At 41.2% G+C, this 11,296-nt stretch overlaps 1 non-coding gene across 1 annotated transcript; it reads right to left on the minus strand.

The window, feature by feature from the left end:
• Positions 1-10,173: 10,173 nt before the first annotated feature.
• LOC112441075 (small nucleolar RNA SNORD60) lies at positions 10,174-10,246 on the minus strand. Its single transcript, XR_003029053.1, has one exon. It is a non-coding gene; the product is annotated as a small nucleolar RNA SNORD60 (small nucleolar RNA).
• Positions 10,247-11,296: the final 1,050 nt, after the last annotated feature.

The following is an 11,296-nucleotide window of genomic DNA, read 5'->3' on the forward strand; positions in this document are numbered from 1 at the left end:
AAATAAGCACTTGGAATTTTCAGGGACAATGCTTTGTCATTAATGCATTGTCAGTGTTGTCTTGAGTTGTTGTCGTTTGGGCTTGCTGCTATTATTCCGTTTTAATTAGAAATCTTTATTAGTTTGACTTCATCATTATCACTTTAATTTCTTGTGAGCTATTTGGTTTGTTATATAATGAGATGCCTATTAGCATCCATAGCATTTTTGGCCCATAATTTTTCAGTGCTCAGATTTAGGACAATGTGTATTGGTACACATATGAACCCTTCAAACTCCTATTGCTAAGATTTGTGAGATGTTATTATAGATAATTATATAATGATAAGTATGCCACTTCTATTATTTTGTTGTTATATAAATAATCCCCTTGGAATGTCTTTGGACAGTGAAATTTTCTGGATGTTAGAAATGTTTCTTCAGCCGAGAAGTTGGAACAGGGCAGTTGGGAGTCACAGAGTTTGTGTCCCAAATAACTGATGTCAAAAATGTTTAAGATGCAATGATTTGTAGCATATGTTGCTAATTGCTAAATCAAAATCTCTGGTCTGAATTTTCCTAAGCCCTGGTCCCATATATTCACCATGTTCCAAAAGCAAACCCATCATTTCCCCAATAAAAACCATCTTCCCACTCCCCACATCTAACTGACCCTGTATAGCTATTCCAGTCTCAAGAGACAGCATGTACAAGTCACCCACTTACAGACCTGGCTCCTTCCTCTTCCCCAGTCTAAGTCCCATGAGTTCTGTCTCCTAGATATTTCTTAAACCCGTCCTTTTCTCCCCACCCCATCCTTTTCACAGGGTCATCATGGGCCACTTCATCCTAGCTCTTGTCCAACACCTCTCAGTCTCTATGCCCAGTGTATCTGCTTCTTAGGGCTGCCATAACCAAGTACTGGATGGCTTAAAACAACACAAATTTACACAGCTCTGGATGCTTGAAGTCTGAAATCAAGTTGTTGGCAGGGCCATGGCCTCTCTAAATTTTCCTGGGGAGAATCTGTTTCATGCCTCTCTCTTAGCTTCTGGTGTTGCCAGCAGTCCTTGGTATTCTCGGCTTGCAGATGCGTCACTCCAGTCTCCGCTTCTGTCATCCCACAGCTTTCTCCCTACATGTCTCTGTGTCTTCTGCTCTTATAAGGATATCAGTCATAGTGGATTAAGGGCCCACCCCACTCCAGTATGACTCCATCTGAACTAATTACATCTGCAAGAATCTTACTTCCAAATAAGTTTGCATTCTGAGGTTCTGAGAAGAGCATGCACCTTTGGGGAGTCACCATCTGCTATGGTTCAAATGTGTCGCCCAAAGTACATGTGTTGGAAACTTAATCCCCAGTGCAACAGTGTTGGGAGATGAGGCCTAACAAGAAGTGATTAGGTCATGAGGGCTCAGCCCTCACAAATAGGATTAAAGTCATTATCACTAGAGTAGGTTAGTTATCACAAGAAAGGGTTGGGTATAAAAGTGAGTTCAGCCCCCTCTACCTTCTGGCTCCCTCACACATTCTCTTGCCCTCTCGCCTTCTGCTATGGACTGACACAGCACAAAGGCCCTTACCAGATGCCAGCCCCTGGATCTTGGACTTCTCAACCTCCAGAATTGTAAGAAATAAATATCTGTATTTATAAATTACCAGGTCTGTAGTTATTTTGTGATAGCAGCAAAAAATGGACTAAGACACTCTCCAACCCGGAGCACCCATGACTGCAACTTCCTCTGACCAAAGGATAGGGGTGTCCTTGCTGTTTCCACTCTGGTTTTAAATCCAGTCTTCAACAAGTACTAAATTTCCATATGCAATTAGGTCTGTTTCCAGGTTTTTCTACTCTGTTCCATTGGTCAGTCTATCTAGGCATGTACCAATTCCACACCATTTTATTTGTAGAGGCTTTATGATATGTTGTAATGTTTTACTTTTAGAGGCTTTATTGTACATTTAGCCTCTGCTCCCCACCCCTGCTGCTCATCTTCTTCCAGGTTCTCCTAGTAAATCTCCTGCATTTGTTGTTCTAAATAATTTTTAGAAGGTACTTGTCAAACTCAAATTAAAACAATAACTAGTGCTGATTTCTCTGGTTTATTGTGGTCAGAGAATGCTAGTTGTATTATTTGTTTCTTTAAGTTCATTTAAATCTTTTTTTATGGGATGTTTGATCCACTTTTTAAATGTCCTATGTATTTTAAAATAAAGTGTCTATATATATATATATATATATATATATATAATGATTTACCTTACACATGTTAATTAGATCTATCATATTCTCATTAACTTTTTTGGCCATGTGATATTCCTGCAGTTGAGAGAGGTGGATTCTAATATTAATGTATTTAACAACTTCTTCTTGACTTGCTCATTGATTCTGCTTTATCAATAAAGCAGAGGTTTATTACTGGATGCCTAAATATTAATAACTGTAGTATCTTCATTGTGAAGATTATAAATATTAATAACTGTAGTATCTTCATTGTGAAGATTATAAACTATGTTTATCTCTTAAAATACTTTCTGATCTGAATTCTACCTCACCAGATACCAATCTTTCTTCCTTGAACTTTTATCCTTTTTATTTATGTATTATTTTACATAATATAAGTTTGTCTATTCTTTAATTGTTAATGTCTCTGAATCTCTTCATTTTAGGAGTGTCTTCTATGTAGAGCATTGTGCTGAATTTTTGTTTGGTAGCCAAAACTCTAAATCTTTTTCTTTTAATAGGGTAAGCCTTTCTCCTTCTCCTTCTCCTTCTCCTCCTCCTCCTTCTCCTTGTTCTTCCCCTTTCTCTCTCTCTCTCTCTCTCTCTCGTTCACTCTCTCAATCATTTTCTTTATTTTTCTTCTTTCTCGATGGGGTCTCACTATGTGGCCCAGGCTGGTCTCTCGGCCTCAAGTAATCCTCCTGCCTCAGACTATCAAAGTGTTGGGATTACAGGCATGAGCCACCACACCTGGTACATTTGCTATTATTATCAGTATATTTTGTCTGAGTTCTGTTATATTATATGCTTATGAGTATATATACAGATACTCCTTGACTTATGATGGAGTTATGTCCAGACAAACCTATAATAAGTCAAAAATATTGTTAAATTGAAAATGCATTTAATACCAAAGAATACCCACAGAAAAGTCAAAAAATTTTAAGTTGAACCATTACAAATTGGGGACCATCTATAAATACGTATATATGGGCCAGGCGAGGTGGCTCATGCTGTGATTCCAGCACTTTGGGAGGCCGAGGTGGGTGGATCACTTGAGGTCAGGAGTTAGAGACCAGCCTGGCCAACATGGTGAGACCTCGTCTCTATTAAAAATAGAAAAATTAGCTGGGCATGGGGGCACATGCTTGTAATCCCAGCTACTTGGAAGGCTGAGGAAGGAGAATTGCTTGAACCCAGGAGGCAGAGTTTGCAGTGAGCTGAGATCATGCCATTGCACTCCAACCTGGGCAACAGAGCAAGACTCCATGTCAAAAAAAAAAAAGTGTATATGCATGTGTGTATATACATATATATGTGTGTGTATATATATGTGTGTGTATATATATATGTATGTACACACACATTTACATGTATTTTTAAATATACATAACAGTCTTCCAGTATATAGTCTTTTTTTTTAGAGACACGGTCTTGCCATGTTACCCAGTCTGGTCTTGAACTTCTGATCTCAAATGATCCTCCTGCCTCAGCATCCCAAACTGCTGGGATTGTAGGCGTGAGCCACCACACCCAGCCCTCAGTATATAGTCTTTTTGATTTTTTTATCTTTCTACTCTTTATTTTTAATCTTTTGAGATTCAGGAAGGTTTGTATTTTTGTACAAGTAGTTACTTTTATGCTAGTACCATTTTATAATACTTTGGTCTCTCCTCTTGTGACTTTATTGATCTCCTACTATTTTAAAAATATTTAAATTAGCTAGTAGTCTCTTCTTTACACTCTCATTCTTCTCCCTAGCTTCTAATATGAAATATCATTTTGCTCCCAGTTAATACCAATAAGTCCAACAATGAGCTTATCCTTTTCTTCATAAATGCTTCCCATTTTTGATAGCTGTATAGCATCAATATGGTGAGAGACCTGGGCTATCTCTCTCCTAATAACCATGAGTTATATATTTAAGCTCACCAGCAGTCTTTTGCCAATGTCCCTCAGTCATTTTAGTTGCCCACAACTCTTTCTCCATTAGAGCAAGGCTCAAGGTAACAATTGCCCTAAGTTCTTGCAAATTCATGAGAATTTGTCTGTGGCTGTATTTATCCTTGAAAGAGAGCTTGGCTGGATATAAAATTATTGGTTCACATTTTCTTTCCTTGGGTATATTAAATATGTAATTCTGTTGGCTTCTGGTATGAATTGTTGCTGTTGAAAAGTCTGATTATAATTTGAGTGTCTCTCCCTTAAAATGACTTGACTTTTTCATATGAATGTCCAAAGATTATTTTCTTTTTCCTGTCATTTTACATATTTTTATTAAAAGTCCTTAAGTTTTTTTCTCGAATAAAGCCATTCTGTGTCAATGTAGACACACTGTTTGCCCTTTCAACTTTCAGTTTCAAGTGATTTATTTCAGGAAACTTTTCTTGCAAATTTTATAAAACATGGCCATGTAGACACATTGTAGGGGTCCCTTCCAAAGTCTTGGAAGGGGACAGTACAAGTGCTGGTCCCTGATGCTGAGGCTTTGTAATAAACCCACCTCTGTGAGGCCATCAGGGTTAATACTTCTAATTTCTATACTTCAGTGAGCTACTATTTTATTGAACAGTCCTTTCCTGGGGAAATCCTCTAAATCCTCTGCATCCTAAATTGTACCAAGAGGCAATTATGGCCAAGGGCTACCTCTTACTAAGCTGCAAAAATTTTAAACAGTAGGAGCATAATATACTCCAGGAATGACTGATTTCCCACACCTCTGATGGCCATGCTCTCTCAGGGCTCTGTGTCTTTGGGCATCTTTAAACAGTGCCTCCAAGTCAGTGGATGTTTATTGAGAGGTCAATTATGCCCAGCACTGTACTAGTCACATATGAAAATTAGTTAATGGGAATAAAGTATATGGAACAATGTCTAGCACAGAGTAAATCATTGCTATTATTATTACTCTGAACAGACATAAAGGCTGACCCCAAGACTTTGAGTGTCCTGAGCGACCAATATTGGTATTCACTACCTTTCCAATCTGACCCCCGGACCCTCTGCCTGCTGTGGACATTCAGACTTCTTTTCCATTATCTCCTGTAGTCTATTCTACCTTTTTTGTAATCACACCCTTATTTGTTGCTGGAAAACCACCTCCACCAAACTCTCATTCCTTGTTATTGGAAGAGACATGGCTTCATCCCAGCTCCAAGGGGAAGCACAGGAGGTAAATCTCAGCCAATCCGTGAAGATCACATTGTTTTGGGCACAGTAATTGATTGAAGGATGAACACATGACCAATCAGAAGCAACAAGATGTAACAAGATGTCTTTTAGCTATCCAAGGAAAGATATACTATTTTCTGCTGAGAGAATGCAGGGTCTGACTTGCACACGTATGTTATAGTAGCACAATTAACAATTGCAAAGATGTGGTACCACTGACTAAGTGCCCATTGACTGAGTGGATAAATAAAATGTGGTGCATATACACCACGGAATACTACTCAGCCATTACAAGCAAGGAAATGATGTCTTTCTCAACAACTTGGATTGGAGCTGGAGGCCATTATTCTAAGTGAAATAACACAGGAGTGGCAAACCAAAAACCATATGTTGTCACTCATAAGTGGGAGCTAAACTGTGAGTAAGCAAAGGCATACAGAGTGGACTTAGATGCTCAGAAGGGGGAGAGTAGGAGGGGGACTAAGAATTTTAAAACTACACATTAGGTACAATGTACACTACTCGGATGACAAGCGCACTAAAATCTCAAAATTCACCGCTCTATAATTCATCCATGTAACAAAAACCACTTGTACCCCAAAAGCTATTGAATTAACATTAAAAAAATTAAAATAAAATGTTTCACCCTCAAACTCACAACCATTTAAAAAAAAAAAGGGGGCCAGGTGCAGTGGCTCACGCCTCTAATCCCAGCACTTTGGGAGGCCGAGGCGGGTGGACCACTTGAGGTCAGGAGTTCAAGATCAGCCTGGTCAACACAGTGAAACCCCGTCTGTACTAAAAATACAAGAATTAGCCAGGTGTGGTGGTGTACGCCTGTGATCCCAGCTACTCAGGAGGCTGAGGCAGAAGAATCGCTTGAACCCGGGAGGCAGAAGTTTCAGTGAGCGGAGATGACACCATGCACGCCACCCTGGGCAATGGAGCAGGACTCCATCTCAGGAAAAAAAAAGAGAGAGAGAGACAGAGAGAATGCAAGGTCTGGAGCTGTTGCAGCCCCTCTGTGACATGAGAGAAAAGACTGTCTGGGATGAAGCCCATAACTGAAGTCAAACAATAAGAAGTAGAAACACAGGGTCTGGACATTTTTTGATGAATGTCCAGATGGATACCTAAAGCTATGCCTGGCTCTCACTCATGTGAAACAATAGATTCCTTCTATCTTCAGCTGGTGGGTGTTGGGGTTTGTTATTTACAACCAAAAGTATTAAGTGGCACACAATTTGCTCTTGTTTTCTGTAATTTTACTATGAAAGAACACTGAAATATCCCTCTCTAAGACACTGGGGATTTTAGCTAAAGTTAAAAGGTCAAGACACAGCCGCACACTCTGCCCCTCTTTGCCTTTATCAGCTCAGAAACAGAGCTCTGAGATAGCAGTGTCAGAGGGTCTAGGAGCTGACTTCACTCTCCCCATAAATTTTCTTTCCCACATTGTCTTGCCTTTTAGAAGCCTGAAAATACTCTCTTGTCTTGTCACTATAGAAGATTTATGGCTCTTTGTTAAAATACTTAAGCAAGGCCCCTAAGCCACTGCCTTGAGAAAGAAATACTTTTGAAGTGAGGCCTCTCCCCCATGATGGGTAGAACATGCATTAACAAAACTTTTTCTTTTGTTTATCTGACTTTTGCTTTCAGGAAAGCATCTCAGCTAAGAACCTATAAAGGGAAAGGAAAAAAATTATGTTTTCTCCCTACACTATCTTCTGTGTGTCTCCATAATGTTCCACTTTTCTACCTTTGTTCAGCTTAATCCTTCTATCTGGGATGGCCTTTTGCTCATTCCTGCATATCTGAAATTCTCTTCATTTTTCCAGAGTTTAGGTCAAATGATGCCTTTTCTATAAGGAATTTAGTAAAGTCTTCAGGGAAGATGAGGCATCGGCTCAGCAACTGACTCCCAAATGGTTTAAGAGACCAATGTTCTGTGTGTTGCACTTGTACCTTTCTTATAACTGTGTAACTGTTTTGAATTTTTCATAGATTCAAAGAGTGTAAGCTCTTTGACAGGCTTGTCATCAATAGAGAGACCTTCACAACCATATTATTAATATAATAACACTTGGCCAGGCGCAGTGGCTCACGCCTGTAATCCCAGCACTTTGGGAGGGCGAGGCGGGTGGATCACGAGGTCAGGAGATCGAGACCATCCTGGCTAACATGGTGAAACCCCATCTCTACTAAAAAAAATACAAAAAATTAGCTGGGCGTGGTGGCGGGCGCCTGTAGTCCCAGCTACTTGGGAGGCTGAGGCAGGAGAATAGCGTGAACCTGGGAGGTGGAGGTTGCAGTGAGCCGAGATCCTGCCACTGCACTCCAGCCTGGGTGACAGAGCAAGACTGTGCCTCAAAAAAAAAAAAAAAAAAAAAAAAAAAATATATATATATATATATATATATATATATATATATATATGTAAACACTCTTCCTATTGGGGTGGATTTGAAATGGCCCAAAACATGTCCGTTCTCTTAGACAAGGTAGATGGGCCCCTTGTCAAATGCGCAAAGTATTCAGGATTTATCCGCATTCCTCACACACAGTAGGTACTCCACAGATGCTTTTTGAATGAATGAATGAACAGGGATGGGTTCTACACACAGGCATCAATGCATTAGCTGTGTTTGGAAATCCATAAATCATTTTTCTATTTTATGTGATGTAAGAAAAGATTATTAGTGTTCTAGGGTCTTATCCCTCCATTCAAATAGGAGAGTAAAAAGGAGATTTTGTATCAACTGAAATAACTTTGCTTCCTCACTATGTAACGGGATAATTGAAGATGCACGCAAGACTAATGGATTCTTGATGAAAGAAAGGGATGCATGAAGACAGCCTGATATTATTGCACAATGACAAGAGCAGCAGTTATTTATCAGAAAAATAAATTGGATTTGCTTGGCTCGTGGCACTGCCCCATTGTGATGCTAAGTACACCTTTGCAGCAACTCATCTCGTTCTCCTGGGCCTCCCTCTGCTTTGTCTTCTCTCATTTGTTGGTGCTTCTTGCATCAGATGGCCCCTCTGCCTGACCCTATGTATGAGTGCAATGAGGTATACGGGCGTAAAACCCACCAATTCCATCACGGGTATTGCACCTCAGAAAATAGAAAATTCCCACTCTTTGAGTAACCAGCAGGAGATCATATTCAGCCTGGGCGCTGCAGGGCTGACCTCAAATTCTAATTCCACTTAGAAAGCCTTGACTCTGACTACTGTCTCAAAAAGGTGCTGTCAAAGTGCCTGGCGGGGAACTCTCACCCCGTATCTCATGTTGCAGAAAGAGAATTACATCAGGAGTTCAAAAGACCCCATATCCGGTCCCATAACAGTGCTTGTATGACTTTGATTAATTGTTCAACATCCCCAGGTTTCAGGCTGCTGATCTGGGAAGTGGATACAGCATTAACAGCCCTAAGTTCTTCACAGAGTCATAGTGAGGGTCAAATGTATGTGAAAATGCCATGAAAGAAAAGCAGCTTCCAGTACTCAAAAAATCTATCAATATGTAGATGCTAGAGCAGTAGTTATAGAGGCATGAGACATCACAGCAAAGAGAAGATAGAATTGATTAAGGAACTTTGCACCAATCTCCAGATGAAATGGAATGGTGGCCCTCCGCCGAGATGAGCCTGGCCCTCCCCCATGTCTGTGGTTGATAGTATCACCAAGAAGGTGTTTATTGGACAAAGCTGTATAACATAAAGTCTAATTATAGCATACATTAATTTAACCTGCATCTCCAACAGGTAACATCTGTGGCATCTGGTGATGTTTGGGACAACAGAGAGGTCATCTATGGAAATGGTGTGTGGTGTCTTCATTTCTCTCCCCATCTAGGAAGACATGGCTCTTGGCATCTTTTCTCACCTGCTTTTACATTCTGCTCGGTCGTGGCTCTCCCTGTTTTGCGTATTTTCTCTTTCACTACTTTCCTGTCTTCAAGCCACAGACACACTTAGACACCCCCTGCACAGAAAGTCAAACCTCTGCAATGCCACCTTTGCAAGCTGAAGGAGTCTCCCCTTCCTTTCCCCATCCCTTAGGTGCGTGTTCCACAGTCTAAACATTCTGCCTCCTCAGTCTCTGGATAGCCTTGCACCAGAACTGCTTCCTCAAAGCCCCCACTGACCTCCTCACCTCCTCATCAGGTGGTCTTTCGCCCTCACCATCCTTGACCCTGCTGACCAGCCACCCCTTTCCTGGTGCTTCCCCTTCCCACGAAGCACCCTGTGCTCCCCTCTCTGGGTGTTCTCCCAGCTTTCTCAACTGGACTTCTTCTCTATCTTCCCCCATGGCCTCCTAAGTAGAGAGCTGTCCCTTGGCCCAGCTCTTTCCTACTCTCTCCATGTCGACTTTCTTTGACCTTCTGAGACCTCCTAGTCCCCAGCTAGCACTCTCTGAAGAGGACTCCAGCGCGTGAACTCTCCTGGCTCACTGCCAGCTGTGTGGAGTGTCTCCCATGTGTCCTAACCTGTGTGTGCCAGCAGACACCCCTGCTCACCATCAGCCCACTGAGATGCTTATGCCCCTCACACCGCCTTCTACCTCGAACTCTATACTTCTATCAGGTGAGCCAACATCCTTCCAGCCACCCAACCGTGGAGTTATCTGCAGTCCTTGCATTCTTTGCCAGCCCTGGAAATTATTTCATTCTTTTTGCTGCGAATCATGCTCAAGCCATTATTGCAGTTCTCCCGAACACTAACCTTCCAACTGCCTTGCCTCCCACCCCAAGTATCTCTCTTTTTTCTTCTTTTTTCTTTTCTCCCCCAAGCCTGTCTTGCAAGACTGCAAGTGCAGCTTTCATATGAGGTGTCAGAAATTAAAGCAATTCATCACAACCTCAGAAGTGTCTATTTTTTCTAACACAACTGCCTGGTCCATCTTCCTAAATTATAACATACAATTCCCAAATTCAAAAGCTACTGTCAGCCCCCACAGCCACTTCTCACATTGCTCTCTGTAGAGTTCAGTCTCCTTCTCTTGGCATCTGAGCCCCTTATAAGTCTTGTCCCAGCCATTTTTGCAGCTTTATTTCCTACTCCCCTTCACATGGACTGCATATTTCCTCATAAAGGGAGTATCTGCCACTACCTAAGCAGGCCCTGGACTGCCCTACCTCTAGGCCTTTGCTCACACAGGTTCTTCCCGGAGTACCCTTCCTCACTTTCCATCTCTATTTGTCAAAATCATCTGAGGCCCAGCTCTAATCCACCTGTCAGGAAGCCTTCCCAGATTCCTGCTTTTCTGTCATGCTCATTAAAACCATGGGCATACATGCCCCATCTTTTCACTAAACTATAAATTCCTTTAGAGAGCAGGCCATACCTCACCCACTGATGAATGAGTGCCACCCAGCCCATGCTACCGATGCAATAATTATTCGCTCTGATAAATTCATTTGCTGAAATAAAATCTCCTGGAGTCAATTCAAAACCTCCCCTGAAATTAACCTTGATCCCTTTCTTCCAATGTTCTCAAATTTTTCTTAGACCTAAATTTCCTCTTTTGAATTATCTAGGTAGACTTGCTAGGTGTCCGGTGACCACAACATCCATCTTGAAACTTCAGGAAAGAATAATAATCCAATTCAGATGAAATAATAGAATAATGTTACATGAAGGGATGTTTGTGAACTATAAAATGCCCAAAGGAGAAATGCTGCTTGAATATTTAATTAGCAGTGATGCAAGTGATATGGTTTGGCTGTATCCCCACCCAAATCTCATCTTAAATTGTAGTTCCCATAAATCTCCACGTGTTGTGGGAGGTGATTTAATCACGTGGTAGGGGGCAGTTACCCTCGTGCTGTTCTCGTGATAGTGAGTGAGTTCTCACGAGATCTGAGGTTCTCATAAGGGGCTTTTCCCCCTTTTGCTCTGCACTTCTCCTTG

This window comes from Pan paniscus, chromosome 8 (genome assembly GCF_029289425.2).
Source record: "Pan paniscus chromosome 8, NHGRI_mPanPan1-v2.0_pri, whole genome shotgun sequence".
Taxonomy (NCBI): Eukaryota; Metazoa; Chordata; class Mammalia; order Primates; family Hominidae; genus Pan; species Pan paniscus.